Source organism: Octodon degus, unplaced genomic scaffold (genome assembly GCF_000260255.1).
Source record: "Octodon degus isolate 3935 unplaced genomic scaffold, OctDeg1.0 scaffold00042, whole genome shotgun sequence".
In the NCBI taxonomy this organism is placed as follows: domain Eukaryota; kingdom Metazoa; phylum Chordata; class Mammalia; order Rodentia; family Octodontidae; genus Octodon; species Octodon degus.
In genome coordinates this window covers 14,293,469-14,302,398 of record NW_004524618.1, presented here as the reverse complement: position 1 = coordinate 14,302,398, position 8,930 = coordinate 14,293,469, and the positions used below count along the sequence as shown (strand labels likewise).

At 39.8% G+C, this 8,930-nt stretch overlaps 1 pseudogene; it reads right to left on the bottom strand.

Moving 5' to 3' along the window:
• Positions 1-6,773: 6,773 nt before the first annotated feature.
• On the bottom strand, positions 6,774-7,865 carry LOC101561387 (annotated as a pseudogene).
• Between the last annotated feature and the right edge of the window lie 1,065 nt (positions 7,866-8,930).

Below are 8,930 nucleotides of genomic sequence, written 5' to 3'. Positions count from 1 at the left end.
CTCTTCTATAATGTCATGGAGTTGAAATCATGCAATAGCTATATATATATATATATGAGTGACACGGTGTGCTGGGTAGTCTAGGACAGCCTTGAACTCCCAATCCTCCCACATCTGCCTCCTGAGGACTGGGATTATAGCCATGTGCCACCAGGCCTAACTAGTCAATTTGCTTCTTTTAGGTGAATTTTCATGTCTTTTCCTGGCTCGATAGCTCATCTTTAGTGCTGACCACTATTCCATCGCCCTGGTGTACCAAAATTTATCCAGTCGCCTACAAAGGACGTCTTAGTTACTTCTGAGTTTTTACAATTAGGAGTAAAACTGACAAGCATCCATAATGTAGTTTTTGTGTGAAACTAAGTTATGAACTACTTTGAGTATTACTGGCTTGTACGGTTAAAAGTGTTTATTTTATAAGAAGTTGCCAAACTGTCTCCCAAAGTGGCTGTACCCATTTGTATTTTTACTGGCAATGAATGAGCGCTCCTGTTGCTCCATGTCCTCGCTAGCATCTGCTGCTGTCATACCAGGTTTAGGGCCTCGTACTAGGCATGGAGTGTTTCCTCCATTTCTCTAGTGTCGCTTAGCAGGAGGCGTTTTTCCATGTGCTTGTTTGCTATCTCTATCTTTGTCAAGGTATCTGTTACAGGTCTTTTGACCACTTTGAAATTATGTTATTGTTAAATAGTAATTATTTGTGCATTTTGGATTACATCCTTTATTTACATCTCTTGCAAATACTTTCTTCCGATTAGGGGCTTCTCTCATTCTCTTAGCAGTGTCTTTCACTGAGTAGAAATGTTTAAGCATTTTTAGTTTTAATGAAGTCTAACTTGCTTAATACTTCTTTCATGGATCATGGTTTGGCTGTTGTATTTCAAAAACTCACTGCCAATTCCAAGATCATCTAGATTTTCTCCTATGATATTTTCTGGAAGTCTTTTTTTTTTTTTTTTTTTGGTGGAACAGGGGATTGAACTCAGGCCCTTGCACTTACCAGTGAAGCACTTACTCTACTGAGCCATCTCCCCAGCCCCAGAATTAAATTTATACAATGTTTTTTTGTTGTTGTTTTTGTGGTACCAAGGATTGAACTCAGGACCTTGCACTTGCCAGGCAAGCACTTATTCCACTGAGCTATTTCCCCAGCCCCTGGAAGTCTTATGTTTTACATTTGGCTCCATGATTGATTTTAAGTTAATATTTGTGATGAGTAGATCGTTTAAATTTTTGTAAAAATGCAGTTGTTCCAGCACTATTTATTTTTAAAATATCATTATTTCCATTTTATTGTCTTTGCTTATTTGTGTATTCTTTTATCAATACCACATTTTCTTTGTTTTTGGTGCCGGGGATCAAACTCGGGAGCTTGCACTTACCTGGCAGGCACTTATGCCCCTAAGCTATCTCTGTTCCCAGCCCGATACCACATTTTCTTGATAACTTTAGTCTCAAGTCTTTCCATTTTATTCAACATTATTTTGACTTTGTTCTCTTTTGCTTGTCCACATAAATTTTAGTTTATTCGTATCCTCAAAATAACTTGCTAAAGTTTTATTAGGATTGTGTTCAGCTAGCTGTTGAATCAATTTGGGGAAAACTGGTATCTTGACAATGTTGAATCTTCCTATCTGTGCATGCGTATTATATCTGTTTACTTGGCTTGTTTTTATATTTCACGAGTGTTTTATAGTTTTGCTCATATAAAAGTTTTATCTATTTTCTTTAAGTTATTCTCAAATATTTTTGGTGCTAATAAAAATGGTACTGTATTCTGAATTTCAAATTCTTCTTGTGGTTGTGTAGGAAAACTGGACTTCTGTGTATTAATTTCATATCCTATAACTTTGCTGTGATTGCTCAGTTTTCTACATAAATGATCGTGTCACGTATAAACAAAGGCAGCTTTATTGCTCCATTCCCAATTTGTATTCCTCGTATTTTCTTTTCTTGTTTTTTGGGGTTTTTTTTGCACTAGGTAGGACTTCCAGTGCAGTGTTAGAAAGAAATGAGAAGAGAGGTCCATGCTTGTCTTGAATTACTAGGCAGTCTTCTAGTTTCTTATTGTTGAAGATGATGCTAGCAATAGGGCTTTTCCACTTTTTAATGAACTTGAAGAAGCTCCCCACTTCATAGTTTACTGAGTTGTTTTTTTTTTCCTGAGAATTCTGATCATTGGTAGGTCCTGGATTTTGTCACTTGCTTGATCTGAGCCTATTGATATAATCACGCAGTTGTCCTCGTTCAGATTTCAACTTGATGAATTACATTTGTGAATTTTCAAACTAACTTTGCACACTTAAGTTAAATCCCAATTCATTTTAATGTATAGTTATACATTGCTGAACTCAATTTACTGATATTTTGTTGAGAATTTCTACATCTGTGTTCATGAGAAATACTGGTGTATAGTTCTCTTAAGCCTTTGTATGGGTTGGTAATAGGGTAATGCTAGCCTCAAATGATTAGGGAGTATTTCTCTTGCTTCTGCTATCTGAAAGAGACTATAGAGAATTGGTATAATTTCTTGTTTAAATGTGTGGTAGGCCTCACCAGTGAGCCATCTAAGCCTGGTACTTCTATTTTAGAAAATTAATAATCATTGAATTATGTAATAGCTGTAGACCTAGTCAGATAGCTGTCTCTTGAGAGTTTTGATGGATTGTATTTGTTTGGCTTGATTTTTGTTTTTTGTAGTTTTTTTAGGGAAGGATCTACAGGGTGTTCAGGGTCTCACTACTAGATCAGACTCATAGTGATCCACCTGTTTACAGCCTCCCAAGAGCTAGGATTACAGGCACATGCCACCAAGCCCAGTCTCGATTGCCATCTCCGGGCCCCAGGGGCAGGGCTGGCACAGCAGACCCAGATATTGGCTTGATGTTTTAAGTTTTTTGAAGTTAATAAAGAGTTATAATTAGAAAAACTAGTCTATCATTATAGATATTTAATGGTTAAGTTATTTAGGGTCATTTTTTATTCATCAATTTTTCCTAGAATTGTCTTTTTTTTTAAATGTATTTAGTACAGGGTCTACAGGGTCTCACTACACATATTGGACTCGTAGTGATCCTCCTGTTTTCAGCTCTCAAGTACTGGGATTACAGGCACTCACCACCACGTCCAGTCTCAGTTGCCATTACAGTGTGCCCCAGGGCAGGCCAGGGATGAAACCCCAGCCCCTGTGTGTGTCTAAGCAGGTGCTTTAGTCTGCTGAGCTATTGGGCTGGCCCTTGTCATTGGTTTTTTTTTTTTTTTTTTGCGGAATGGGGGATTGAACTCAGATCCTTGCGTTTGCCAGTCAAGCGCTTATCCTACTGAGTCATCTCCCTGGCCCTTCCTTGTCATTTTTTAATTAATAAAATTTTCATGACTCTGAATGTTTTACTCTGAGAATTCAGTCATATTTTAAGAGCAGCATCAGCCTTTTTATTTTCACGTGCACATCCGTCTACACAAACATCATTTGTGGCAGCTTGGAATAATTGTGTTTCGCTTATTGCTGCAAAACCTCCTTTAGGGGCCGTGCGAAATAGTTTTATAAATAACAGCCAAAACCAATTTTTTTTCTGGGCCCTTTTGAGAGCTATATATAAAATTTTTAGTTCTAATACTTAATACTTTGACAAGTAAAATGTTTTCCTTTTCATAGTGAACAAGAAGTCTATCACCAGCTCACAATGGATGGGTGACAGCACTTAATGTTCTCCCCATACAAAAAAAGTATGAAGAAGAGAAAGAGCCGGCACGCCAACAACAAAGGAAATAGTTCACTTTTCCTTCAGACTCTTCAGAGAGCTTCTTTGCAGTCTTCCCTGGCCTTGAACATTATGTTACCAGGTCCAGTGAAATTTGAAAAGATGATTTCAACTTCTTATGACATTGATCTAATAGGAAAAAGTCCTTACTGTCCGTGCCCATTAAGTCTAAGCTATCGCCTGCTCTAGGTTTAATAGTGCACCTCAATGAGAAATTTTTTCAGGACCTCTAAATCAATTCTCCCTTCAGCGATCAAGCTATATTCCTGTGGCTCAAGCGTATCCTAGATGGATTATGTGGTCCTGAATCACCATCAGTGACCAAACAGAAACGAAGCACCATCTTTAGCTTCTAAGCTTCAAAGTCATCTGTCTTGAGAGGACTGACAATGCGCTTCTAATGCAGCTGGTTGTTTTACTCCTGGATTTCTTTCTTTCTTTCTTTCTTTCTTTCTTTCTTTCTTTCTTTCTTTCTTTTTTTTTTTGGTTCCATTTGTATAGATCTTAGAAACTTGCTAATAAAGAAATGATTTGAAGTCAGCAAAGGAATAAGTTAGTGTTTGTGAATAATAAAGTGCTCTGGTAATCTAGGTTTTTGGAAGGGTTATCATTGTCATAGGCTACTTAGGTTTTACTCCTCCTTACCCCTTTGTGTCTGCCCTGTCTTTCCAAAAGATACAAAGGGTACAACATGCCCTTCAGGATCTCACAGGACATCTTTGGATAAATCAGACATAATTTGTAAAGCAACTGTTAGAACGTCCCAGGTGTACAGAACCAGTCATGAAGTTTACATTCCTTTGGGGGAATCAGTGTGTGTAGACTGGTATAACATATCTTTTATTTTTAGTACCCTTCTTTTCCCTGTACTTCTTTCACTCCAGTTTAAAAGAGTATATCTTATTTTATTTATTTTGTCTTTTTCAGACAGGGTCTCACTGTGCAGTTTAGGCTGGCCTTGAGGTTACTTTGTAGCCCAGGCTGGTCTCGAACTCACAAGGATCCTCCTGCCTCAGCCTCCCAAGTGCTGGGATTACAGGCTTGCACCACCATGTGCAGCTAATATCAGGCTAATTAGTAGCAGGTTTTTCTGAAGCACTCTTTTGAAGTTCTTCCCTGCTATGAGTTGTAAATACTTTAAGGACAGGGCCTATGGCCTGTTAATTTTATGATACAATACCTCTTGTGAGTATCTAGCCCAGAGACAGTCCTCACAAGTGATAAATCCTTAAGCAAATCTTGAATAAACAGTGACAGAATCTACATGCTGAGAACTGACTTCTGAAATTCTTGAGCCTCTGAGTCTTTTTGACTCCTTTTGTGTGTAGTCCTGCCATGAAAATAATTTTATTCCAGAAGAACAACTAAAAATAAAAAATATATTGAAACTAAATACATAGTGTGCTATTTTAATATATTTGGGTATCTGCTAAGTCCAGTTCAGTATAAGAACAGTCTAAAGAATAAACTTTTTTATTTTTTTTTTTTTGTATTTTAGGGAAGGCTCTACAGGATGTTCAGGGTCTCACTACTAGATCAGGTTCGTAGTGATCCGCCTGTTTACAGCCTTCCAAGAGCTGGGATTACAGGTGTGCGCCACCAAGCCCAGTCTCAATTGCTGTCTCAGCACATCCCAGGTGCGGGGCCAGCACGGCAGGCCCGTGGATTGAACCCCCAGACCCCGCGCCTGCTTACAGGCATTAATCCGCTGAGCTATTTGGCCAAACCTAAAGAATAAACTTTTTTAAGCGATTAATTTTGAGTGCTTCACTATCTTGAGAAAGATGAGATCAGAGTAGGTTGAGGAGGTTGATCTAGTTGGTAAAATGCAATACACGTAAAACAAATTCAGAACCACAGCTGTATGTAGACAAACCACGGACAACCAATCGGGCTGGATTTTTTAACAGCTCATTTGATTTAAATCAAGCTTGATTTTATGTAAGTGCTATGGCAATCTAGGTTTTTGGACTGAGATTTGTAGCTTTAAATTCTAGTACAACTGTATTGTAGTTTACATAGGGATTCTAAAAACACCTCAGTACATGATGTGCTTCAGTCCAAATATGATAGACATTTTTCTACGAAACTCTAGTGAAATCAAATTGCATTATCTGTTTAATCCCTTCTGTTATTTCAAAAATGGAAAGCAGGAGCTTAAGGTCATAAAATGTCATCGAAGCAGAGCTTTACTATGCTATCAGATAATGTCATTAAACTTTTAAAAGTTCTTTTAAAAGAACTCTTACGGACTTCCTGTTGAGCCCCTGAGCTCTGATTACACATCACACGGGATAAGCAGGTACTTTGTAAATGAACTAAAAACAACAGCGTCTGGAAGAGGAATAAAGCCAAATGTCCTTGTTTTGCTCAGCCGGTCAGTTTTAAAACCCCAGGTCTTTTATCCATGGAAAGAGTTTGCAATTTTTTTTGATCATGATTTAAAACATTTTTATCAAGGTATAATTCACATGCACGCAACTCGCCAATTTGATTGTATAACTTGATGGGTTTCAGTATATAGAGTTGTGCCTGCACCAACGGAATCAGTTTTAGAACGTTTTTTACCCTTCAGAAGGAAACCTGACATCACTTCTTGGGGTTCTTCTGCCTGCCTTCCCCCAAGTTCTAGGCAACAACCGATCTGCCTCTAGGTCTCCCTATTCTGAACGCTTCTTAGGAAAAGAATAGTACTGTATGGGGGTCTTCAGTGATTAGCTTTTTTCATTGATTATGTTTAAGATTTGTTTATGTTTTAGCATTTTCATTCTTTTTATAGCCAAATAAAAATTCTTTATTTGAAAATACCAATTTTTTTGTTTATCCATTTATGTATGGGTGGATATTTGGGTTGCTTTATACTTTTTTTTTTTTTTTTTTTTTTTTTTACCATCAGTGCCTTTTATTGCCGTGGGCTGACTGCTGAGTGACGACAGCAGGAGCGACAGGTCGATTAAAAAACTGGCCAGGAAGTTCTCGTGAGGAGAGGGACTGGGCAAGGGCCACGCAGACTCAGAACCTGACGTAGGTGGCGTCGATCTGCCGTCCAGATGGCAGAGCCAGCATAACCTTCCGCCGGTACTGCGGGTCCTTCTGCAGAGGGTTACGCTCCAAGTACACGGTCTCCAGGCTGCGGGCACCCTTCAGCTCGTCCAGGTCACTCCAGCTCTCCAGGAGGTTGTCATTCATCCAGAACTCCTGCAGCTCTGTTAGATGGCTGATATTTTCAATCTTTTTGATTCTATTTGATGCAATGTCCAACCTTGTGAGTTTGTTGTTGTTCTCCAGGCCCTAGATAACCTCGATGCCATTGTGGCTGAGGTACAGCTCCCGGAGGTTCACCAGGCTCTGCAGGCCCTCGATCTTCATCAGCTAGTTGCTCTGCATGCTCAGGACTGTCAGGTTGGTGAGGGCATCCAAGTTCTGGAGCTTAGTAATTTTGTTTTTTCCCAAAAACAAACTTTCAAGGTTGGTTAAAGTGTCAATATTTTCAATCGCCCGGATACGGTTGGATCCCAGCTCCAGCATCTGCAGCTGATGTAGGTTACTTAGGTTCTCAATTTTACTGATTTTATTATTGACCAAGAAGAGTTTTTTCAGCAGAGTCAATTTGTCAATCCCTTCAATAGTTCTCAACAGGTTAAAAGAAATATCCAGGATCTCCAACTCAGTCAGCGCCTCCAGGTTCTCGATCTTTTTGATCTGGTTATCATAAAGATCCAGCTCACGGAGGCTCTGCAACTCCTCTAGGTTTTCAATGCTCTTAATTAAGTTCTGGCGGAGGCAGAGAGTCTTCACCTTCTTTAGCACTTCAAAGCCTTCGATTTTCCCAATTCGATAGTGATTCAGATCCACATCCTCTGCATCTCGGTCCAGGCTAATGGTTTCCATGTCCACAGCCAGCTCATGTTCCTCTTCTGGGTCCTCCTCACCCCGCTCCACTTCATCCTTCAGGCTCTGCTCACTGAGGTCTGCCACGATGCCACTGGTGTGCTTCTTCCCCTCCTCGTCACCCGACTCTTCAGACTCGACCCGCCTGTCAACCTCCATCATCTCCTGCAACTGTTGCTGCCCCGTGCTGCGCTCCGCCGCCATATTGGCTGCTCTTCCTGCTTTATACTTTTTGGCAAGTGTGAATAATAGTCGGGTACATTTGTATAATAAATTTTTGGTGGACATATATTCATGTTTTGAATACACATCAAAGTAGAACCACTGGGTCGTATGGTAATTGCATTTAGACATGTTGAGGAGCTGCCAAAGTGTTTTCCAAAATGCAGCACATCCCAGCACTCTGGAGGCTGAGACAGGAGGATTATTGTAAGTTTGACACCACCCTGCACTATAAAGTGAGCTCAAGATCAGCCTGAACTGCATAACAAGACCCTCTCAAAAAGACAAAAAAGGGAGGGGTGGTCAGGGCTGAGAGCTCAGTGGTCTAAGTGCCTGCCTAGCACGTCCAAGGATCTGGTTCAGTCCCCAGTACCACAGGCCATGTGGGACCTGAAACCCGGGGCTCACTGTGCTGGCCACCAAAACCACGTGTGGTGGCACATGCCTGTAATCCCAGGGCTGGGGAGGCTGACAGGGGGGAGTCATTATGAGTCCAAGCTGCATAGTGAGACCACCCTGTACCAAATAAATAAAGATTTTTTAAAAAGCAGCACAGTTTTACATTCCCACAAGCAGTGTATAGGCATTCTAGTTTCTCTATATCTGCCCCAAAACTTGTTTTGGTTTCATAGCCATCTTAGTACATATGAAGTGGTATCTCACTGTAGTTTTTAATTTGTATTTCTCTAAGAAGGAATGATTAGCATTGACCATCTCTTTCACTAAATCTCTTCAAAGAGAACAACAAATAGAAAGCTCAGTGAAGTGGATATTCTAAAATGAATTACTTAAGCCTCAGCAAAATGCCCAGTTTTATTCCCAGTAGCTTTCCTTTGGTTTTATATCGATGCTGCTCTTGGTGTATTGGACCAAGTTTTGTGATGATGTTTAATGGCAGAGACCTGCAGTTTTGTTCCAATGGGAATTACCTGAATTAATACCAGGATACATTTTAAATATATCGCAGCATTCCAGATGTCATGAAGCAGTTGTATGTGGTATAAGCTGAGACATTCACTGCTTCCAATTACAGAAGGGAAGCAACCCAAACTTTTT